A 26210-nucleotide genomic window follows, 5' to 3' on the forward strand; every position below is an offset into this window, starting at 1 on the left:
AATTTTATAAGATCCCAAATTGAAAGCCAGAAGTGATTTTAAATAACCTAGATCAATGAAATGTTATTATAGAGAGAAAAAAACTTAGATCCAGGCATGGGAAGCAAGTGGGTCAGATTCACATGACTAGTGAGGGGCAGATGCAGGGTTTAAATGTAGGTCCATGCATTACAAATTTACACATGGGAGGAAAGCCTTCCAAAAATGGCTCAAAATGAAAACTTTATTCTTCTCTGGCTGAATGTACATTATCCTTTGTCACTATTTCTATTATAGCTTTACTATATTCTATTTCTACTATATTTATCTGTGTGTATCATAATTACTGAAGTTCTTAGTTGTATTTATACATTTATTAAGCATGCATTTAATACTATGCCTATTATGTGCCAGGCACTATCAGATGATGTGGTTCAATCAGAGCCACTCTAATTATATTTTCAATGTATATTAATCTGGTATTAGCTAGTAATCTTTCCTAGTAAGAGGAAGTGCCACATCTGTATTCATTCATTCTTCTATTCATTTGTCATGTCTAAAAAAGCACTTTCTCTGACCTCAGCTTATATACTTTGGGAGGGGACTGGGAAAAACAATGAACATAGATAAGTACGTAATATATAGTTAATATTTGAATGAATGAAAATCCAGATGATGCTCTCTTGTATTTATATCTTATACACCCATTTGAAACTGACTGAGAGTCTCTGTGAAAGTACAAAGAGCACTGTTTGAATTCACTATGCTATCATAATAATAATCATTTTAATGCCCAAGAATAAAAAAAACATTTTCCCCTTAATCATCATCCTCAAAAAAGATATTTATTTTTTGAGAAAAAATATATATCCCCAAATGGCTCTATAATGAATTGCAACTATTACTGTAGGTTTTCCTTTCTTCTATTATAATGTAGATTTATGTTACTAATTACATTTAGCTGAAAAAGATTTAAGAACAATTTTCTCTGGTGCAGAAAAGAGACAGTATTGTTAATAAACAGGAGAGATCTGTATTACTTTAGTTGGTTGGTATTCATAATTGATTTAACATTTTCCCTGGTTCCATCATTCAGAAATAATTGTTACATAGAAGGCAAATGAAGGGACCAGGAGGAGGAAACATAATGACTAAAATCAAATTTGCATTTAATTTTTAGGTAAATTGGGCCCAAGTTTCTTTATGTCTGTCTGCTTATCTCACTGAGCATTTAAGAACTTCACGATAACCACCCCCCTCACCACCAACCTTTCCCCCTCATACAATTTTGCTGAGTTTGTGCTTTTGCATCCTAGGGAAAAAGCCATTAAGACTTTGATTTAAAGGCACAAGAACTGCAAATTGGCAATTTGGTGTTTGTGTAAAATGTAATATGGCATGTCTTCAAATTGAACCCACTCTAATCATCTTCTTAACATACATTAATCAGGCCAGTAAAATATTTTATCCTCAAACCTTCAGGATGTCTTTTATGAGGAAGTGCCACTTCTGCATTCTTTTCTCCCTCCCTTCCTTCCTTCCTTCCTTCCTTCCTTCCTTCCTTCCTTCCTTCCTTCCTTCCTTCCTTCCTTCCTTTCTATTGTGTATGGGTCATTTAGGACTGAAGAAGGAAAATAATAGACTTCATAGTTGTGACAGTGATGTTGAAAAAAGAATAGAAGTTTTCCATTGCTTTCAATATTCTAGTTAAACCTCATAATCAAGACTTCTATACAATTATCTCTCTTCGTTTATCCTTATCTTTAAGTCCGGATGCCCCCTCCAACTTGTCAAGTCCTTCACCTACTGGCAACAGGGTCTTACCTCTAATGGTCTTCAGGGCACATTTTGACATGCTAGTGTGTTCAACAAAGGGAGTCACAAGCCAGGAGAGATGAGATTTGTAGGCACTTTATAAATGGATGTTCAAGTAAGAGACCATATTTTTCCTCCTTTTCCTCTCTGTCTTCCCCCTTCTTTTTATCCCAACATCCACCAAAATGTTGCAAAAGCCTGAGCCAATAATCTGAGGTAAGCAAGATGAAATCATTTAGCCTACCAAGGAAGTTCTGGAGCTCTCGCCTGGGAACAGAGCTGCTTATCGGAACAACTGAATCATGGGACACAAGGAACCTTATCTCTGAGGCCATGTCAGTCTCGAAGTGTTTGTTCCTTGTGACCCTCAATTGCTCAGGGTCTCATGTCCTTCCAGGGTAACTACACAGTCAGCTCCTAACACCACTGAGGTAGGGTGTCTGGTTGTATTAATACCTGCCATTGGTCTTTCCTAAACCAGAAGTATGTTTAGAAGGTTAGAATTATAGGAGATGGTTGGATGTAAATAGCCTCTGTAGGAAGTACTTAAAATTTTTTCTTGCATTTTTGCCAATTTCAATGAGCTATGTATGAAGCTACTCTGTGTTACATATCTATTTCTATGAATGAGGGTAGTTGTGTAGATTTAGATAAGAGATTTCTGACACAGGTATGGAGTATAGTTATAGGATGTCATAACTTTTAATAATTATGAGCTATATTTCATAGCATTCTTCTAATTCAAATTTGAAATTGACTAGTCCTGTAGAGGTACTCAGGCATCCTTGGTGGCCAGCTGGAATACTGAAGTTTTTAATAAAGGTTATTCTAAGCATCTAATAGAACAGCTCTATAAGATTATTTTCTTGGTGATTAAAATATAATACCACTTTGTGTACAGCAAATATATTACACTCCTTCTTTGGGTAATCAATAAAGTGATACTTTGCCTATATGTTGGTGAAATCTCAAATAGCTTCTTCTTATCTTCACTTGTTGATTTTTTCTTTTCCTTCAACTATCAGCTTAAATATTACTTAATTAATGTATTAATATTTACTTAAAAGTAATTTTATCATATTTGTTATCTCTTATTCATACATAAGCATCTTAATCTTTGCATCTCCCCAAATGCCTTACACAGTAATGTTATTAATTGAATATTGGGTAGGTACCTAGTAAAATGTTTGTTGAATAAATGGACAAGATGTACCTATTTCTGAGGAATTTACTGTATGGTTGGGGCTAAAAGACATTCATAGGAGTAGAGATTTAGAACTATAAGGGATGTTAAAGATTAGATAGGACAACCTCCACATTTTACAGATGCCTAGAGTAATGAGTGATGTGTCTGAGTCCCAAAGAGAGGAATTTGAAAAAATGAAACCTTAATTTCTCAATCTATCATACCTTCTACTACACATGGCAGAGGGTAGAATGGTCTTTTATGGGAAATTATGCTTATTGATGTTTCATAGGTCTAGATCGTCTATCTCCAGGTAAAAAGTGGTACCAGTACTTTTCCAAAACTTTGGACTTATGTTATATTGCTTGAGGAGAGAGGAAGGAAAAATTTCCCTTCTATTATGTACCAACAAGACCTAATTCCCATCAACTCCCTTACAGAGGCAGCTATGTGCTTCAGTGGAAGCAGTGCTGGTACTTCAAATTTGGCCTCAGGTACCTACTACTTGCTTTGACCCTGTTTGTCACTTATTATCATCTATATCGTAGGATTGTTGTGAGGATCAAATGAGATGATATTATAAAGCACTTGTTCCTTTGATATAGTACTTGTTGAATTCTCTATGTTATTTCACATTTCCCTTGATTTGGGAGGACTAGAAATAAGATATAAAAAAATTAATAGTTTTTTTTATTTTTCCAAATACATACAAAGATAGTTTTCAACACCTTTGCAAAACCATAAACATCTATCTATTTTTGTCATGCTGTGAAAGAAAAATCAGATCAAAAGTATAAGAGAAAGAACAAAAACCAAGCAAACAAACAACAACAGAAGGTAAAAATGCCATGTTCTGTCTGGATTGCTCTTTCCATAACAAGTCTATTAGAATTGCTTTGAATCACTTCATTGCTGAAAAGAGCCAAGTCCATCACAGCTGTTCATCACATAATCTTGTTGGTCTCTATAATGTTCTCTTGGTTCTACTACCTTTTATTTAGAATCAGTTTGTGTAACTCTTTCCATGTTTTTCTGAAATTAGCCTTTTCATAATTAGAAAGAACATTTTAGAGAGAACTCTCAGTTCTCTCTACCCAAAGCAAAGCATATGAAACAAATTGTAGCTAGAGGAGGAAGCAAGTAGTTTAATAGCACTTTAGAAGTGGGAAGATGATACCAAGAGGATAAAGGATTTGGGCTTCATAATATAGAGGAGATCAAGATTTTTCTACTTTTTCTAAACAATTATGTTTAGAAAACTTGTCTCTACAAGTTTTTGTCTCTTTCTTAGTTGTTAACATGATTAAGGGGTCAGTTGAACAAAGTGCTACATTTCTATTATCCCATCAGCCTCCCTCCCACTGAGATTTCTATATAATAAAGGCAGGAAAATACAGAATTCAGACCTAGTATCTCTCAATCAGCTTCAGATTTTCTCTGGCTGAAGAGATTTTTGTGTTGATGAGGGAATTTTTTAATAGGTTTTATTTACCAGATATATGCATGGGTAATTTTACAACATTGACAACTGCCAAAACTTTTGCTCTAATTTTCCCCTCCTTCCCCCCTCCCCCAGATGGCAGGTTGTCCAATACATGTTCAATATGTTAAAGTATAAATTAAATGCAATATATGTATACATGTCCAAACAGTTGTTTTGCTATACAAAAAGAATGGGACTTTGAAATACTGTACAATTAGCCTGTGAAGGAAATTCAAAACGCAGGCAGACAAAATTAGAGGGACTGGGATTTCTATGTAATGGTTCATAGTTTCATAGTCATCTCCCAGAATTCTTTTGCTGGGTGTAGCTGGTTCAGTTAATTACTGCTCTGTTGGAACTGATTTGATTCATCTCATTGTTGAAAATGGCCACATCCATCAGAATTGATCCTTATATAGTATTGTTGTTGAAGTATACAATGATCTCCTGGTTTTACTCATTTCACTCAGCATCAGTTCATGTAAGTCTCTTCAGGTCTTTCTGAAATGATCCTGTTGATCATTTCTTACAGAACAATAATATTCCATAATATTGATATACCACAATTTATTCAGCCAATCTCTAATTGATGGGCATCCACGTAGTTTCCAGTTTCTGGCCACCACAAAGAGGGCTGCCACAAACATTCTTGCACATACATCCCTTCTTTAAGATCTCTTTGGGATACAAACCCAGTAGCAACACTGCTGGGTCAAAGGGTATGCACAGTTTGATAACTTTTTGAGCATAGTTCCAAATTGCTCTCCAGAATGGCTAGATGTATTGGCAGTTCCACCAACAATGTATCAGTGTCCCTGTTTTCCCACATCCCCTCCAACATTCTGCATTACCTTTCCCTGTCATTCTAGCCAATCTGACAGGTATGTAGTGGTATCTCAGAGTTGTCTTAATTTGCATTTCTCTGATTATTAATGATTTGGAGCATCTTTTCATATGACTAGAAATAGTTTCAGTTTCTTCATTTGAGAATTGCCTATTCATATCCTTTGACCATTTATCAATTGGAGATTGGCTTGATTTCTTATAAATTAAAGTCAATTCTCTTATATATTTTGGAAATGAGGCCTTTATCAGAAGCTTTGACTGTAAAAATGTTTTCCCAGTTTGTTGTTTCCCTTCTAATCTTATCTGCATTGATTTTGTTTGTACAAAAACTTTTCAATTTGATATAATCAAAGTTTTCTACTTTGTAATCAGTAATGATCTCTAGTTTTTCTTTGGACATAAATTCCTTCCTCTTCCACAGGTCTGAGAGGTAAACTATCCTATGTTCCTCTAATTTATTTATAATCTCATTCTTTATGCCTAGGTCATGAACCCATTTTGACCTGACCTTGGTGTACAGTGTTAAGTGTGGGTCAATGCCTAGTTTCTGCCATATTAATTTCCAATTTTCCTACCAATTTTTGTCAAACATTGAGTTCTTATCCCAAAGGCTTGGGTCCTTGGGTTTATCAAAAATTAGATTATTAAAGTTATTGATTATTTTGTCCTTTGGACCTAACCTATTCCACTGATCAACTAGTCTATTTCTTAGTCAATACCAAATGATTTTGGTAAATGCTGCTTTATAATATAATTTTAGATCTGGTACAGCTAGGCCACCTTCATTTGATTTTTTTTTCATTAATTCCATTGGAATTCTTGACCTTTTGTTTTTCCATATGAACTTTGTTGTTATTTTTTCTATGTGATGAGGGAATTTTTTGAGATTTTTATGGCAACAGAGTTCAGCTGGGGTGGAGGAAGGGGGTTTTCGCTCAGTTGTGCCTATATCTGAAGCAGTATTGTCCTTAGGGATATGGAATGATCATTCATATCAAATTACACAGTCTAAGGAACACCTTTATTTTTAATGACATTTCCTGAAGCCTTCTTTCTTCCTTTGGATATACCTGTGCCAGGAATTGTGAGTCTGTCAGATGTCCAGATAACTGAAATGGAAATGACTTTTTTAGCAATTGGATCTCTTAGGTGAGAGTAAGAACTGCCTTTGAGTTTATTATTATAAGGCATTCAAGCTTGAGTTCTGTATGGAAAGGGTAATAAGATTTGCTGAGTACTGGACAATTGCTGAATATGCTTTTCTATGAGCAGTATACTTAGCTAAGCTATTGAATTTTATAAAAACAAAATTCAGGTCAATCACTTTTTTATCAGTTTGATTATTTCAGGCTTAATCAAATGGAAAACCCTGAGCCTTCTGGGTCATACCTCAAAAAGAAGACACTTTGTATTAAATCTCTGTGTGTGTGTGTGTGTGTGTGTGTGTGTGTGTGTGTGTGTGTGTGTGTGTGTGTGTTTGTCTCTGTCTGTCTGTCTCTCTCATCTCTGCTATATGACAGCATAATTGATCAGGGCAGCCACTGGAGATAACAAAAATCTTGTCAAAACAGATCTATCTATTAATATGTAGTAGGAACTTGGAGAATTAAGCAAGACATTTCCTTTGCCTCAGTCTATTTGGGAAATTCTTAGAGCTGCTGAGGAAGGGTACTGTTGCTATTGCAGTAAAACTACTGTGGCCTCCCTCCCCCAAATAAATGTTTTGGCCAGCATTATCATCTTGTAAAAAAAAAATTACCTATTTCTTACCTACTCTGTTCCTACTGATAACAACAAGTATCAACTCTATCAGGATCTAGTCTAGATATTTCTAGTTAGGAAGTGACCAGACAGTTGGATAGTCTGTAAAGAGAGTTGGATGGAATGAAAATTCATTTCTCCCACATGAGTTTCTTTCCAACTCATTAAGCTCCAAGTAATACAATCACTTAAAGAACACTTTATTTACCCTTTCTGTACAGAGCACCATTTAATTTATCTAAAATATCCATCACCCAGTATCATATATTTTGGCTCAAACAAGACACAGTAAAGCACTTCCTAAAACTTAAAATATCAAAGTGGGTTTTTTAACTTAATAACATTTTATTTCTGTACACTATTTCAAAGTCTGGTTCTTTTTGTATAACAAAACAACTGTTTGGACATGTATACATATACATATTTAACATATATTGGTCAACCTGCCATCTGTGGGGGGGGAGGAGGGGAAAATTAGAACAAAAGGTTTGGCAATTGTCAGTGTTGTAAAATTACACATGCATATGTCTGGTAAATAAAAACTATTAAAATAAAATATTTAAAAAAAAAACATTTTATTTCCCTCCCCCCAATTACACATAAAGATAGATTTTGAGTTCCAATTTTTTCTCCCTCCATTCTTTATCTCCTTCCTTTACCTTCTTCCATGTACAATCATGTTAGACATATTTTAATATTAATTATGTGAAAGAAGACTCAGAACAAAAGGAAAAAAATGTGTTTTGATCTGCATTCAGACTCCAAAATTTTTTCTCTGGATATGGTCAGCATTTTCCACCTTGAGTTCCTTGGAACTGTCTTATAACGTTGTATTGCTGAAAAGAGCTAAGTCTATCATACATACATATATGTGTGTGTGTGTGTGTGTGTGTGTGTGTGTGTGTGTGTGTGTATGTTAGGTTCTTACTAAGTGCTAATGAGATAATGAGATGTTAGGTTCCTATTAAGTACTAAGTCGGTACTTAACAATCCTCTAGTCCACACCTTTTGGTTCTGGCCTTTAAGGGGAGTTTTACCCCTTTGAACTTCTGGGGAGGAGCTTACATGTTTAAGAGGAGCAAGTTCATTGGTTGAAGTATTTTTCCCACAAGCCCCTGAGTTATTCCACGCTCATTCTCTGGGAGGATAAAATAAGAAGTTAGAGTCTGGAAAGTCAGTTCTGGATTGGATCAAGGAGAAGACGTCCTGTGGATTTGCAAGTGAAGAGACAGAGAAAAAGATTCACAAGAAAAGAAACCTCCTCCCAGAGAAGGATTACAACTGAGAGACGACAGTACCTTTACATTTTGGCATCCACAATGTGGGACAAGGACTTTTGCTTATCCTGACAAGGACTTATTCTGAGCCCTTCAGAGGAGCTAGCCAGGACCTTCACAATTTTGGTGCCCGAACAGGGTACCAAGGAAACAAGATCCTGATTCCAGTGGAAAAGCCTCTGATCCAGATCTCAGTGGAAAAGTCTCTCTGACCCAGAAGCATGGAAACTTTGTTAAACTTTTGTTAAACTTTGTTTAACTTTGTTAAAGAGCTAAAATAGAATGTCAGTGAAATGAGGCAAATGCCTTCTGTTCAAGGAAAATGTTTAGAAACATTATCAAAGTTATGAAAAGACAAGGATTGATTATAATTTTGGAGGAGATTACTGAACTTTTAAAAACTGTGCAGTCCTATGTCCTTATTTTTCTCTGGAAAAAGAATTGGATCCAGATGAGTGGAAATTAGTAGGAAAGCAATTAGGTGAACACTACAATTCCAAATCAAACTCAATTTCCAAAGATATACTTCATACCTATAATTTAATCCAAATGGCTTTAAAAATTGTTATTCTAAAGGAAAAGAAGAAGGAGCAAAATGGGGAGGCATCAACTAAACTAGGTGAAAAGGATGAATCAGGTAACAATGAAGTTAAGTACAATTCTGAGCAACAGGAGCATTTCCCATCTCCTCTCTCAATTAACCCTTCAGGGTGGAGCAAGAAGGAGGAGGGGAAGAGGCAGAAATACAAACAGAATTGCCTGTTAAGCAGCCTATGACAAGATTAGAAAAAGCATTGGTTAAAGCTAAGAGAGAAGGACAGGATATAAGTGATTTTATACATGCATATACTATGATTGAAGATATTGACTCTGTAGGTCAAAAAAGGAGAAGATAAATACCTTTAGATTTGAATAAAATTAGAGATTTGAAAAAAGGTTGAACCCTTTATGGGGTTACATCAGTTTATGTTAAAATGTTACTAGATGGTTTGTCTTATGAAGTCCTAACCCTGAATGATTGGAAATCCATAGCAAGGACATGCCTGGAACCTGGACAAAACTTGTTGTGGCTTGAGGAGTTTCATGAATTATGTAAAATTCAAGTCAGATGCAATTTGGAAATAGGAGTTAACACACAATTCACTTTTGAGCAATTAGCTGGTGAAGGTCAATATGGAGAGAATTTAGAACAGATTAATATCTCATAACAGTGTATGAGCAAATTGCTAAGGCTGCAATAAAAGTTTGGGGTGTCCTCCCTGGACAGAAAGATTGGGGAGAGGCTTTCACTAAAATAGAGCAAGGTCTCAATGAACCTTTTGTGGATTTTGTGGGACATCTGCGAACTGCTATCAAAAGAACTATTGGAAAAAATGCAGCTACAGAAATAATGACCAGACATCTGACTAAGGAAAATGCCAATGAGATTTGCAAAAGAATTATATGGGGACTAGACAAAGATGTTTCTTTAGAGGAGATCATAAGACGCTGTGCTACAGTGGGAACAAATGCTTTTTCCACCCAGACTATTATGAACATGGAAAGACAGAGTCACTCCCGGACTTCTAGAGAAATTTGTCGATGTTTTCCAATGTGGAAAAATTGGACATCTAAGAGCTCAGTGTAGTTATGGAGATAGAGTGAGGAGACAGGGTGGGAGAACAAGACCCAATACCCCATGTCCAAAATGCAACAGAGGACTCCATTGGGCATCAGAGTTTAGACTAATTCAGGGAAAAAAGACTTGGGGCATGATTGCAACTGAGGTTACACCCAAAGAGCCTTTAGAAGATCAGGACTCTGGTGTGATCTATCAGCTGAAAAGCAATCACATGGAAGAAAGGGATTACCTGATCACTCAGACAAAAGGCAATCAGATTGCAAAAATGGATTACACTTGGGAAGAATACAGGCCTTTTAAACCAACAGGGCTGTGTCCAGTGCAAACAACTCCAATGTAATTGCCAGATGATGAGAAGAGATTTAGAAGGTGGTAAATAGAAGGAAATTAGATAGGTTAACTGCCTGGGAGAGAGGGTTTGCTTCTATTTCTTCAGAAGGAGAAGGAATCAGATGGGTGCCAACGAGTCGTATTCGCCTTGTCCATCAGAGAGAGACAGAAAAAGAGAAAGACTTTTAAAGAAGTTTAAAACCAGCAGGAATCATTGGATTTCCTAACACAAGATGAGACTAATGGACAATGGACTTATGGACATTTACAAATTCTCAATTTATGATTATTTGATCATGTTATTTGTTACATACTTCTAGCATGTATCATGTTACTATGTTACTATGTGTTTATGTAATCTATGCAATTATGTGTATTACCTCCCATATTGATGTATTTATGTTTCAAGGTCATGACTACCCTACCTTCTCCTACAAATGGACCTTGGGAGCTTGTTCTGGCAGGGGAGCACAACTACTCGTATACCCTTAACCAAGGAACGGTGCACCTCTATCAGGGAAGGTCGCCCTCTTTGACCAAGTGCGCAGCTTTGGGAGGGACGCACATGGAGCAGTGAGGGAGTCATGATCACCCTATGTTCTAAATCAAAAGAAAGGTTAGGTTCTTACTAAGTTTTAATGAGATAATGAGATGTTAGGTTCTTACTAAGTGCTAAGTCGGTACTTAACAATTCTCTAGTCCATACCTTTTGGTTCCGGCCTTTAAGGGTAGTTTTACCCCTTTGAACTTCTGGGGAGAAGCTTACATGTTTAAGAGGAGCAAGTTCATTTGTTGAAGTATTTTTCCCATGAGCCCCTGAGTTATTCCATGCCCATTCTCTGGGAGGATAAAAGAAGTTAGAGTTTAAATCAAAAGAAAGGAGGAGATGTTAGGATTACAAGGTGAGAACTCAGGTTGTCTGGACAGTTCTCTGGCTCAGAATTCACACCTTTGTTTCAGGCCTTTGAAGGGAGTTTATACCTTTGGTCTTCTAAGATAGAGTTTACATGTTTAAAAGAAGTTTGCACCTTTAAGAAGCCTGAGTTAAAGAAGCCTTTAAGCCCCTGAGTTCTCACCTGCCCCTTTAAAAGGAGCAAGTTCATTGGTTGAAGTATTTTCTCACAAGCCCCATTGAGTTCTCACTACAGTCTCTGCAAGGATAAAAGAAGACAACAATGGGCCAGAAGAGGGGTCTACTCTAGATCAAGTTGGGACGGCTCTCTACAGGAAGAAGAGTCTGGCAGGGAGATTGAGTTGAGACAGCAAACCTCCTCCTAGAGAAGGATTACAACTGAGAGACGACAGAACCTTTACATTTTGGCGTCCACAATGTGGGGCAAGGACTTTTGCTTATCCTGACAAGGACTTATTCTGAGTCCTTCAGAGGAGCTAGCCAGGACCTTTGCATATATATATATATATATATATATATATATATATATATATATATATAAACTCCAATGCTAGAAATGTCTAAATTGCTATTTGATCATCTATATTTAGGGAAAGAAATGCAAAGCAGAAGAGGGAATTAGGGCTTTGAGAAGGCAGCTAAGGCTTACCTAGCTCCTGTGATGTGGAAGAAGAAACAAAATTGATTTGTTTGATCCCAGAAGACCAAAGCTATCTGTGTGTGTATGTGTGTGTGTGTGTGTGTGTGTGTAAATATATAAATATAATGTAAATGCCAGATATGTAGATGACAGATATGAACAGCTGATATAGGTTCTAGGATTGAAGAAGGATCTCTTCCTCACCCCAATAGCCCCACAAGAAGTCTGAGAGAAAATTTTACTAAATTCCCCCATATTTGACTGATTGAAACATAGAGAATAAAATCAAAAGTTGTCCTGTTAAAGTCTGTGAGTCAGTGATTGACATGACAAGTGGTGGTACCACAGATAGAGCTCTGGACCTGGAATCAAGAAGATCTGAATTCAAATCCAACCTCTTAATAGTTGTGTTATTCTGAACAGGTCTTGTTTATCTATTTTCCTCACTGTAAAATGAACAAGAGAAGGAAATGGTGAGTCCCTCTAGTATCTTTCTCAAAAATGGTTCAGCAACAACAGGTAATTCATTTTGGTCCACTGGCCAATCTAGTCTTCATTTGAAGAAACACTTTCCCACTTATGGTGTCCCAAAGTACCTAAAATTTCAAAGCTGAGCCCAGAGATCATGTGAGTCAATGGAAATGGCAGGAAAGTTCAGTTTAGCCCATTTATGTTCCATGTGGGGCATCCTAGCCAAAGCACATAGGACATGGGGTATCATCATTGTCACCAGTGTCTCTAACGACATCTGAATCTATTTACAGATTGTTCCCATTGTCCCTTATTCTGCCTTCTGAAGACAAGCAAATAATGTATCTTCCTTTTTCTCCATGGTAGCCCTTCAAATACTTATCTATCATGTACTCTTCTTCTATGGACTAATCATTTCTCCAGTTCTTTCAACTTATCAACACTTGACATAATCTCCTGTGTCTGCTCCATCTTCATTAATCTACTTTGGATATTTTCTTGCTTGCAAATTCTATTCCTTAAACATGATATCCAGATGTGGACACATTTTTTTTTTAGTCTAACATGCTAATTATGCTTATTTTTAGTTTAAATATAAAGGTTTTTCCTCTAGAGACTTAATGTTTTGAGTTTGGATGAGTTATGTTGAAATTTTTAACAGTATACTACCTCTAGTACTTCTAGAACTATATGGGATTTTAGAGGTCATTTTTTACATATGATGGGACTAAATCCCACAGAATTACTAATTTAAAATTAAGTCATAAAGATTATGAGTGACACAACATGAATTCGAAGTATTTTTTCTTTTTCTTTTTTTTTTTTAAACAACTTAAGTTCAGATTTCTTTTAATGGTATCGCACTACTTAGGTTCTGTACGAATCACTAAAGCTCTCTGGGTTTTGGTTGATGAGGTTGATGCGTACCTTCCTTTAGCCTATTTTTAAGGAAACTGGTAAGAGTAACTGAGCTAATTATGATGTATGTACAGTATCATTAAAACCAATTGAGTAGAAAACAATTGCAAAAGAATGGTTGGTGATTATTTTATTTTCTGCCCATGAAATCGGCCCATTCTCTTGATATTGAATAGTCACTATCTTTGAAGAAGTAAAAGCTCATATTTATTTAGTATTTGAAAGCTAGTAAGACTTTCACCAATGTCCCATGAGGTAGGCAGTACAGATACTATTGTCCCTTTTTTGGTGAGAAAATTGAGATTTCTTAACATTAAGACTTTTTGGACTTCTGGCCAAGGTGGCAGAGGGGACACACACACATCTATCTAAACTCCTTGTTGCTCTCAGAATACTTTATTTCATGACAAGACCTCGGAATTAGTGCTTGACTGAAAAAAAAACATACAAATAATTACCAACAGAAGATATCCTTGAAATTCACCAGAAAAGGTCTGTTTTTGCTTGTGGGTGGGGACAGTTAGATCAGTCACAGACTGAAGGTAGGTAGGGAGAGCATGGCAGGCAGAGCACAGCATGCAGCTTACACTGAGTAGACCTGAGGGGGGTGGGGTGTGATCTCATCCATTTCTGTGGAGAGAACTTTACAACAATGTGGCTACTTTGCCCTGGCAGCAAGCCAGTAGATCAGCAGAAAAACTGTAAACACAGGGGGTAAAGACTATAACCCCGAAAATCTAGGGTCTTTTGGGACCTGGCCACACTCACATGGAGTGACTTAGAACACTCTCAGAGTCTCAAAGTGCAGACACAGCACAGACATTGCTATCCTGCTAGTGCCTCATACTGTCCCTGCAGTCTGTAGAGGAAGATTGGTAATGCCATCCAGCCCCCCCAAAACAAAACAAAACAAAACAAAACAAACAAAAAAACCCAAAACAAAACAGACTGCAAAGAAGAAATCCCAAAGAGATAATATAAAAGGGAGCCCATTTTGTAGGGGCTAGAAATTGGAAAATGAATGGATGCCCATCAATTGGAGAATGGTTGGGTAAATAGTGGTATATGAATGTTATGGAATATTATTATTTTGTAATAAATGACAACCAGGATGGATACAGAGAAGCTTGGAGAGACTTACATGAACTGATGCTGAGTCAAATGAATAGAACCAGGAGATCATTATACACTTCAACAACAATACTGTAGGAGAATGTATTCTGATGGAAGTGGATATCTTTGACAAAGAGAAGATCTAATTCAGTTCCAATTGATCAATGATGGACAGAATTAGTAATACCCAGAGAAGGAACACTGGGAAATGAATATGGACTACTTGTATTTTTGTTTTTCTTCCCAGGTTATTTTTACCTTCTGAATCCAATTCTTCTTGTGCAACAAGAGAACCTACAGTTCTGCATACATATATTGTATCTAGGATATACTATAACATATTTGACTGCCTGCCATCTAGGGAAGGGGGTGAGGAAGGGAAGGGAAGTGAGTACAAGGGATAATGTAAAATAATTGTCCATGTATATATTCTATAAATAAAAATTTATAATTTAAACAAAGATTAAGATTTTTTTATAATTATAGATCTAGTGAGTGTCTAAAGCTGAAATGAATCTGAATCCAGAAGTCTTTCTATTATAATGGGTATTTTTTAAATTGTGGACAATTTTGTCAATGGGAAGTAGCAAAAATCAGGGCAGTTGTGGGAGAAGTCTTGAGAAAGCAGTCCATTGAGAAAAAACACATACTCAGAGCAAAAATTGTTAAAATATATTGTTTCCCGTCCTATAATTTGTTTAAGACTGCCATGAGAATCAATTGCTATGAAACTCTAATCTCTAGAATTGATTGGTGTGTGTGGAACATGAGTGTGCACAGTTCCTCATTATGACTTAGTTGGAAGAAGTATGGTTTATTACTATGAGAATTACGGTTTATTACTATAAGATAAAAGTTTATCTTTTCACCAAAAAGATACTGCTTTGGACCAGTGGAAAAGTTTAGTTTATTCCCAGAGATGAGCAAGAACTGAGAACTAACTTCAGAAGAAACCTGATTAGTTCTGAAAAGAGATACCTGATATTTGAAAGAGCTGACTGAAGTGGAAAAAAGGTCTTTGATTTTGTTGCTTGGAAGAACTCCCTGAAGGAGAAAATGTTTTAAATTTAACTTTCATTTTCCTTCCATGCTCACTTATTGCATGAGTAAAGAAGGAAATCTTTCAGACATAAGCTAAGGAAGCAAACCTGGTAAACTTCTGCAGATACTAGATTTAGGGTTTTTGATTTTGCTGATGTACATCAAGGTAGCATGAGTTGAGAAGCAGCTCCACACAGCAGGAGAACAGAGAAGCCCAGAAGAGGATCTTCTTAAACGGAGCTACTAGTAGAGAAGTAGAGAATGACTGCTGTCCTTGAAGGTAACAAAGGATGTTATTATCACCTACTGAACAGAGCTGTAAATTGCCTCAGACATACATGTTCATTATACCTTGGTATAGTTATGTTAAGGGAAGCTAGAGTTAAGAGAAACAGAAATGTTTCCCTTCCTCCTCCTCTCCCTCTGCTCTGTTCATTGGTAAAATTATGTTGTCACTTTCAGGTGGAAGTCTATATTATTATCACTGATTTTGCATTCTGTTCAGTGAATATTTTGTTTAGGAGTTAAGGTCCTAAACCTGGGAAGAGGCAGCAGTAGGACAGGTGAGAAAATGAGTGCCCTGTAGTCTATGTAGTTGAAGCAGCCTGATGCATTCCCACCCTGTACTGGCTCCTTGGACCTGGGACTAAAGCTACCCTGTGGTATGAATTGATTCATTTTGAAACTATAAGTACTGGTATACTGAGATTAAGATACTGCAGTCATTGTCCCTTGACAAATATGTAGCTTCAAATTGAATTATGATGCTTCCAAGTTCCCAGTTCCTGATGAGGAATGTAAACTGATTTCTACAGATCTCAAGCTGGTCAGTCTCAGATTCTATTTTGCAAAAGGTGATGGGATTTAAAATAAAACTTCCACAGCCACCTCAAGGAGATCAGATTTGGATTTGGAGTATGAGTTTGAAGGAAGAGCTTAATTATAGCATCCTATTTTAAACAGACTGAGTCATTTCATTCTTTAATGGATGATCAAGATGGAATAAATCTATTTAGAATTTGCTTGAACCAAGAAGACTGCAAATTTGCTAGACTTCTGATTTGCTTGTAATAGCTTTAGGATATTGGACTCCTGTGACTCCAGTGAGGAAAAGAGGCTTAAGTTGGCAAAAAACTATTTACAGAAAAACATTCTTGATAATAATGGAATTGTATCTTTGTAAGACTAACCTAGTTACAAAGAGCTTTATAAAAGATTGCATCATAAAGCAACATATTGATCTTGTCATGTTTGATCAAATCCAAACTGAGTTCCAGTCTATGATGGAGGATATGATGGAGGATTTTATTCCTTAAATCATGCATTTATTTGGAATATGCAAGAAAAGGTTTAGAAAATCCTCAAATTTTTAGCGAATAGGATCCTAGGTCAGGGACATGGAAAGGTATACCTGGATATTTGCCTACTTTTAAACAAGATAATGAATGGAAATGCGATCAAGTTACATGAGGTTAATGGCATTGCTTTCATGTAGCAGGATAATTCAGAAGGCGCTAATGTAAACAGAACCTCAAAGGGCTTCACCAAATAGGAAGTATATTGATTGAAAGCAGAGAATTCAGGCATGATTCATGGAAGGAATCTACCAACTTTTACTATGTCATTTCTAATAATGCCCTAGCCTCTACCAACTTTTACTATGTCATTTCTAATAATGCCCTAGCCTCTACCAACTTTTACTATGTCATTTCTAATAATGCCCTAGCCTCAGCCACAGTGCTAATTATAATGAACAGCAGAGCATATCCAGTAATAATAAGACAATACTCCCCATTGATAGCCATGGAGAAGTCCTTTAGAACAGTTGGCATAGCTTTTATGAAGAAATTTTGGGGAAACATGGACAATAATTCCACTAGATGAAAAGAGATGGAATATTACCTTACATAACTCAAAAGCAATATTGAAGCAAGAGCCAGAAAAGTGTCACAGCCACTGGACAAGTATCACTACCTCACATTCTTTGCACTTACCTAATGCCAAAGGAAATCTTTGTTGAATTATAGAAGTTTGCAGTAGAACTTGTAAACCACTTGGAGGCTGTCTAGTGGACAGGATAAACAGAGGAAAAATAAACATGTTTGAACAGAGTAAGATGGCAAAGATGCAAATGCTTCTATTGATCCTTCAGTGGTTAGTCACAAGCTACCTTTTGTACAGAATTTGTATCATTTCCCTTTCCTTTATGCAGAAATGGGCTGCACTGAGATTCTTGATGCCTATGAGGACATCTTAAGAGCATCCTTGATGAGCATGTACAAAGAGAGTCATGAAGACACCAGCTTGCTGCTCCCAGGATCTGACCACCATTCCCCAAAGTCACACTCCTCAGACAATGGTCATGCTGCTAAGTTTCCAGGGACACTGGGTATAGGACCTCTTGGACATAGCAAGCATAGAACAAAATCAGGAATGAAATTAGATACAGCTAACTAATATCATCACAAACATGTCTGTCACAACATTCACTACTATATGATGAAACCAAGAGAGCAGATTGAGGCTGAAGCCATTCAGAGGGCTCAACACAGTCATGTAACACAAGTTAAATCTTGCCACTACAATGAAAATATACAATTATCTTCAAATTGCATGGATGTTGCACTATTGTGGCAAAACCAGTTTTCTCTCAAAAAGAAATCCAAAAAAGGTTGACTGGGGGAAAAGTGCTGATCTCAACTGTGAAATATGTGGATCTTCAGATGTACAGAAGAACCAGAAAATTGTGCAGAATAAGAAGAAGAAGGAGAAAAGGAGAAGGAGAAGGGAAAGAGAAGGAAGAAAAGGAGGAAAAGAAAGAGGAATAGGAGGAGGAAGACAAGAAAAAATGGTAAACTTAAAAATTGCCTTTCAAGCATAGATGTATGATAGAGGATATCCAGAAGGGTGTCTCTTTTCTTAGACCAGCTTCTGTGCCAATACTGAATTGGTACCATCTCTCTTCAACAACCTCCAAGTCTAAGACAAAGCAACAAAAGAAGATGGGGAATAGCAGTCTTCCATCATGTTGGTAGCTTACAACTTCGGTGGAGAACTAATAATTCCTTACAGGACTCTGATCAGGGCAAATAGGGTCACTCTAGATTGAGAGAGCTCCTGACCAATAACGGAAACTATAAATACTACTTCAAGAAAGTTAGTCATGAATAAGATTATGGACCAGTATCTATATCTATATCTATATCTATATCTATATCTATCTATATCTATATATTTATAATAGTTTTTATTTACCAGATATTTGCATGGGTAATTTTACAACATTGACAATTGCAAAACATTTGTTCCAATTTCTCCCCTCTTTCGCCCCTTCCCCAGTTGGCAGGTCGACCAATATATGTTAAATATGCTAGAGTATAAATTAAATACAATATATGTATACATGACCAAACAATTGTTTTGCTGAACAAAAAGAATCAAACTTTGAAATAGTGTACATTTAGCCTGTGAAGGAAATCCAAAATGCAAGCAGACAAAATTAGAGGGATTGGAAATTCTATGTAGTGGTTCATAGTCATCTCCCAGAGTTCTTTTGCTGGGTGTAGCTGGTTCAGTTCATTACTGCTCTATTGGAACTGATTTGGTTCATCTCATTGTTGGAGAGGGCCACGTCCATCAGAATTGATCATCATATGATCCATCAATTGATCATCATGTTGTTGAAGTATATATAATGATCTCCTTGTCCTGCTCATTTCATAAGCATCAGTTCATGTAAGTCTCTCCAGGTCTTTCTGAAATCATCCTGTTGATCATTTCTTACAGAACAATAATATTCCATAATATTCATATACCACAATTTATTCAGCCAATCTCCAATTGACGGATATCCACATAGTTTCCAATTTCTGGCCACCACAAAGAGGGCTGCCACAAACATTCTTGCACATACAGGTCCCTTTCCCTTCTTTAAGATCTCTTTGGGATACAAACCCAATAGCAACATTGCACAGTTTGATAACTTTTTGAGCATAGTTTTAAATTGCTCTCCAGAATGGCTGGATGTATTGGCAGTTCCACCAACAATGTATCAGTGTCCCTGTTTTCCCATATCCCCTCCAACATTCTGCATTACCTTTTCCTGTCATTCTAGCCAATCTGACAGGTATGTAGTGGTATCTCAGAGTTGTCTTAATTTGCATTTCTCTGATTATTAATGATTTGGAGCATCTTTTCATATGACTAGAAATAGTTTCAGTTTCTTCATCTGAGAATTGTCTATTCATATCCTTTGACCATTTATCAATTGGAGATTGGCTTGATTTCTTATAAATTAGAGTCAATTCTCTATATATTTTGGAAATGAGGCTTTATCTGAATCTTTGACTGTAAAAATGTTTTCCCAATTTATTGTTTCCCTTCTAATCTTATCTGCATTGATTTTGTTTGTACACAAACTTTTCAAAGCTTTCTATTTTGTGATCAATAATGATCTCTAGTTCTTCTTTGGTCATGAATTCATTCCTCTTCCACAGGTCTGAGAGGTAAACTATCCTATGTTCCTCTAATTTATTTATAACCTCATTCTTTATTCCTAGGTCTTATTCCATTTTGACCTGACCTTGGTGTATGGTATTAAATGTGGATCAATGCCTAGTTTCTGCCATATTAATTTCCAATTTTCCCAGCCATTTTTGTTTAACATTGAGTTCTTATCCCAAAGGCTGGGGTCCTTGGGTTTGTAAAACACTAGGTTGTTAGAGTTATTAATTATTTTGTCCTATTGGACCTAACCTATTTATGGACCAGTATTTAAGGAAGTTCCAGAAGATGATGCTATTCCACCCACTTTTAAAGAAAAGATCACTTGGAAAGTGGAGAAAGTGATTAATCCTCTATTTTCCTCATCTCCAACTCTTCCAGTTTGGATACCACTGCCAAGAAATTAAAAAAGTAGAGTAGTGCCAGGATTGGTAGCATCCTGCTCTCTGACTTGCTTCTATATCCCAAAGAGCAGCATACATGTTCCATAGAATTATAGCCTCCTATGAACTCTCCCCAGTCAGCATTATCCACAAAAGATTGATAATTGCACTTTGAGAATCTGCTTACATATAAAATAATCTATGTAATATAGTATACAGTTATGTTAGAAAGAATATGGCCTTGCTTAAGGAAAGCTAATATTTTTTGATATGGCAAAATAAAGGAATGTATTTTCAGTGTCAAAACAAAAAGGAGTTAATGGAGTTAATATTGACAAATTTATTAAAGAAGATGACACTAGTAAATACTCAGGGGTCATAGTATTTACTTGCAGGAGTGTATTCTTCCCAGTAATATCATCCCTAGTATTCTGAAAGAGTGAGTTATAGCTATGTGAACAATCCCTAACCTGCCATTATAAGTACAGGATGGGTAAGCAAGACATTTTTGAGAAAAAGAGAAGAGGTGTTGCATCTATTCCAGCCTTAGATTATAGCACCTAATGCCTCTTACAGAGTATTTGTTGTATTGGTGCTGATGAAATGATTGTCTTTTTTGAACCTATGAATTCACCTGTATAGGGAATTCCTCCAGAAGAAAACTCCTTCAACCAATTCAGATTGGCAAATGTTTTCCAACTTAGTCTTTGAACATTGCTTAGAACATGGAGAGATTAAAACACTTGCCAAAATTCACACAACCAATGTGTTTCAGAAACGGTACTTGAATCTAGGACTTTCTGGAATGCTGCTTTTCTAATAGTATTATTTATATTTATATCTTAGTTCTCTCTGTATCTTATTTGGTGATGCTATTATCCTTCAGCTTCTCCTATTTGCCCTTCATCTAATAGATAATACTAATTCACATAGAAGGTGGAATGGCTTCATATTCTCATAAGATCCTAGTCTGGAGCTAAGAGAGACTTCAGGGATTATCTGGTTGAACTTATTTATACATATGAGAAGACTGAGGCTTAGAGGCTCAAAGGGCAAGCTCAAAACTGGCCAAACCTGTGTACTTTTTTGCTCCCAGAACAATGTTTGTCACGTTGTCACATAATTCAACAATCACAGATTGATTTAAAAAAATAGGCCAAATATATATGAGTGACCATTTTGTTAAATACCTTGAGACTGGATAGCAGGGCATGCCAACCAATAAGCATCATTAATTGGTTAAACACTAGAGTGTCACAACTCCCCACAGGTATCCTTTAAAATTAATTTCAGGAACATGAAAATTAGACACTTCAATTTCTACAACAGCCCTACTTCCTGTGTCCTTTGGTCCATTGTGGTGCTAGAGAAGCAGATCCCTTTTATCATTTTATTTAAGCATGAGATGAAGACACACTTGATTTTCATAGAACTCATAGGACTGTCTGCAAGTGTAGATTGTCACAATGTATTTATGTTTTTATGAGATGAATTCATTATGTATTGTAGGCATGAAAATACATTCCCTTAGAACAGATCTAACAAACTTCTTTAAATTCAGCCAGTATATAAACAACTAATTTCATCCTTCAAAGCCAGATGCTTTTAGCTCTAAAATATCTTTAGGTTAAATCCTGACAATCTTATTAGGTGACCACTAAAGTTGTCAGAAAGAATTGGATCAACTGAGCGATCTCAATAGTAAAGGTGCTTAAGTGAAATTAAATAAAAATGCTTTAAGCAGGTTCAATGCGGACTTTAGTTTGACATGAGACATGGCAGAATTTGAAAAAGCAACAAAACCCCCAATACCCACAAAACTGTAGAAATAGATTACTACCCATATTAAATTCCAATATCATATGCCCTGGTTAAACTACATCTAGAGTATTGTGGTCAGTCCTTGATCCAACATTTAGAAAGAATGTTTTTAATAAGTTAGAAGACATCCAGAGGAGAGTGATCTGAATGGTGAAGGTACTCAAAATCATGCTGTATGATAATTAATTGAAGAAACTAAGCAAGGTTTTTCACAATATTATATCTTCCTACCTTTTTAAAATTTAACTAATGTTACAATTTTGTTCATATTCTACATTTCAACTGAACAGGACACTTGCCTTCCCTCCATTTGTCCCAGATTTCCCACCTTTGCAAAGGCCTGGGATATTCTCCTCAGCTAGGCTAAGCCTTCAGTTTATTGTCTGAGGCTTAGTAAATTCAGCTCTTGATATTTGGGTCTCTCCTAGGAATTCCACTGAATTTCTTTCTTTTGAAGGAGAGATTGACCACTTTTCAGGGGGTATTGTAGAAAAAAGATTCATGTTTTGGATCGGGGAGAGGTTTAACTAGATGACCTCTGGAGACTTTTACAACTCCAAGAGCCTATGATTCGATGAAAAGCATAGGAATAAAGGATGTAACTGTGAGGGGTTGATTAATTGTGGGAGAAGGAAAAAATATATAACATTTGCTGCCTAGCTTTTTTTTTTCAATGAGTAAATGAAATGCAATAAAGATTAAAGTTTTGACTGCTACTGCATTGTCTTGCAAAAATATTGAAAGATTAATGAATTAATGAAAGATTGATCAGTTGATTAGTTAATCAATCAACAACCATTTAAATATCTACTTTGTGCCAGGCACTGTGCTATATATTGAAGTTACAAAGATGAAACTCAATGAGTTCCTGACCTCAAGAAGACAAGTACACAAATTGATGTATATAATATATAATATAAATTAAATAAACGATAATCTTTCAGGAGAAGTCATACAGTTGAGGGGATCAGAAGAGTCTCATGAAGTAAATAACATTTGAGGTGAACTTTGCAAGAAGTGGGAGTAAGACAAGAGAACATATTAAGTTTAGAGTCCAGACTAGTGCAGAGATAAAATTGAAGAACAATTAGGAAAGATAGTTATATCACAAAATGAGTGAAGGGGAGTATATAAAAGTAAGCTGGAAATAAAAGAAGGAACCCAAAAGTGAGTAAGTGTAATTGCCAAAGCGAGGATTTTATTGAATAGAGGGTGACATTTAAAGAAAATCAGTTTGTAAATTGTGTGAAAGAGGTGAAGATTTTTTTCTCTAAGAACCTAGCAAGAGTATAAGGGAAAATGCAGTTGGATCAGACAACAGAAAAAAAAATCTCATGTATATATAATTATTATTTTCTATTCAAATTATCATTAGTTCAAATTTATGACTTTATATTGATATTTGCTTTATATTATATTTGCACTATTCAGCTTGTTATTCAGTTTGTTATTCAGCTACAATTAACTATAATAAAAATAAATAACTCCTGAGCTCTTTTTCCTGAAATTTTTATGAATTTATATCCTCCTATTTTGGTCATTTAAGCCAGTTTTCTCTCTGTTCACAAACACACACTTATTCCTAATTATATTTACTATTTTTATTATTTTTTTTTGCTATGCTCTTCCTTTCCAAACTGTTCCCAAAATATTTATCCAGTTCAATACAATTCAGTTTAACTGAAGTAAATATGAAAGCAACTATTAGGAATCTTGGGCTAGGTACCTATGATATGGAAAACAGGTAGAAGACAAAATCTTTGTCTTTGTGAAGCTAACATTTTTGCCATTTAATTGTTCTCACAGTACCTTGAGAGCTCCTGAGAGTAATATATTATCTCTTAACAGCATTTTCTACAGCATCTAATCCTTCATAATCAAGTTTAAATGAAATATATGCTAAACTCCCTATGTACCATGATCTTGTATATTTTTGAGGTGTGGGAGAGACACTGCAGTGGATAAAAAGATGAATAGGATACATTCCTGTCCTCATCAAGGTTGCAGTTTAGAAAGTTATATAAAGTAAAGGAGCAAACAACTTGTTTGCAAGGATTAATGTCCAAGTTCTGCAAGGGACATGTGGGTTATATTTAGAGTTGGGTGTTTAGAGATCCCCCTAGCTCTCTATCATTTCCCCCTGGAAAAATTAGGGGAATGCTATATGGAAATGGTGGTGTTTGTATATATATGTTTATGCTTATATCTGGGAGGAATTTTTTAATTGATTTTTAAAAAATACATATGTTTATATCTGTTCCTATATATCTGACTACTCTCATTTATAATAAAATATAATACAAACATATCAATCACACACTTCCTGGTAACTGAAAGAGATAGTTAAGCAAAATTAATTGATATGTTAACCATGGGTGACTGTATGTGCATTCCACATCCATTATTTCCAGAGAAAATATGAAAATATGTTTTCAGTCTACTCAGAATTGGTTTTTACATTAATCTGAATACTGGGAATGGTTTTTAAACTGATACATGTCTTGATTCTTGGTTGTCACAATGTTGTCCCACATACAGTGGCTCAAGTCTTAACTGTATCTTTGCACTGGGCTAGAAGATAACTGATATAATTTTATCTTAATCATATAAAGGTGGCGATCTAAAAAGAAAAAAAAATAGAGGCTATAACCTTAATTGCCTCATTATTGCACATTTAAAATTTTGATGAAATTTTGGAAAATGTTCTCATTTTTTAATATTGTTTAATGTCATTCTTTTATTTATTTATTTATTTTTATTTTATAATGCTTTCATATTCAGGAAGTTGAGGTATGTTGCTGACTTTTAAACTATACTTAGACATAGCATCAAAACATTTGCCAGGTAAAATGTAAATTTTATTCTACATCCTAACCCTCTGTGAAAAATATTTGTTTTAGCTCATTGAGCCACAACTGCATACATTTGTTTGCATTAGTCTATCTAGGGAATATAATTTATCAAATTCATGGAAACAGTCCATTTACTGGTTTATGTTTTCTCATTAGTTATAGTACAAGTATGATTATAAGTTATTATCTGCGTTTTACTAGTAGATTATTTATTGGAAGAACAGGGCCATGAACATTGTTATTTTCTACGGCCTCTAGAATTTTAAACTAAATGTCAGTCTCATTTATCAAAGAATCTATTTTGTTTTTAGCATGTAGATATCTGTATGCTTACATGTATTATAGACTCATGTATATATGTGTATGTGTAGATATATATTAAAAAGAAATAAGCTGATTATCTTTAAACTGATTATCTTTAGATATAAACCTAGAATCAGAAAATGTTAGAATTTGAAAGAATCTTTGTGATTTAATCCCCTCAAATGAAGGAAGAAAAATACTAGGCCAGGAGAATTTAAGTGACTTGTTTGAGGCCATATAACTAGGAAGTAAAGAATTAATATTTTGGCTGTTTTTTTTTTTTAAATTCTAGAATCAATATTATATCATATTGATATATATATATATATATCTAGATAATTTTATTGGTGAACACCTGTACATTTAAATAACACATGTATGTATAGATTCATTGGTATTTATCTCTAGGTATACACAAATTCTCTCTATATATAATGTGTGTATATATATATATATATATATATATATATATATATATATATATATATATATATATATATTACATTTAAAATTTAAATCAAATTCATATATACAAATACTAGAGGCAATGTAGATAACAGATATAGAATCCTGCACTTGAAGTTAGAAAGATTGAAGTTAAGCTCTTACTTGGACACATTTTGACTGTGTGATTGGCTTTTCCATACTGAAAAATTCTTCAAGATTGTAAAATTAGAGTATAGTTTTCCATTGAGAGGTTATTTCTTAATCAGAAGATTTCCCTACCCATTAAACCACAGATCTTGTTTAAACATATACATGCCCTCATTCACCTTTCCATCCCTGACATGCCTACACATACTTATGCATACACACGCATAGTACCAGTAATAGATATGGAAAATTAAACTACTTAAAAAATAGAAGTCACAAATTGAAATGTAAACTTCATAAACATGAAAGAGACAGAATGATATAGTTGAAAGAAAGCTGGAATTAGAGTCAGAAGATTTG

General features: G+C 35.3%; 1 protein-coding gene and 1 pseudogene across 1 annotated transcript in view; both read left to right on the top strand.

Moving 5' to 3' along the window:
* Nucleotides 1-26210, top strand: part of SPOCK1 (SPARC (osteonectin), cwcv and kazal like domains proteoglycan 1) — an 809688-nt gene that overhangs the window by 211601 nt on the left and 571877 nt on the right. The gene's annotated exons all lie outside the window — the stretch shown is intronic.
* Nucleotides 10711-17278, top strand: LOC141556297 (axin-1-like; annotated as a pseudogene).

Source organism: Sminthopsis crassicaudata, chromosome 2, assembly GCF_048593235.1.
Source record: "Sminthopsis crassicaudata isolate SCR6 chromosome 2, ASM4859323v1, whole genome shotgun sequence".
Classification (NCBI taxonomy): domain Eukaryota; kingdom Metazoa; phylum Chordata; class Mammalia; order Dasyuromorphia; family Dasyuridae; genus Sminthopsis; species Sminthopsis crassicaudata.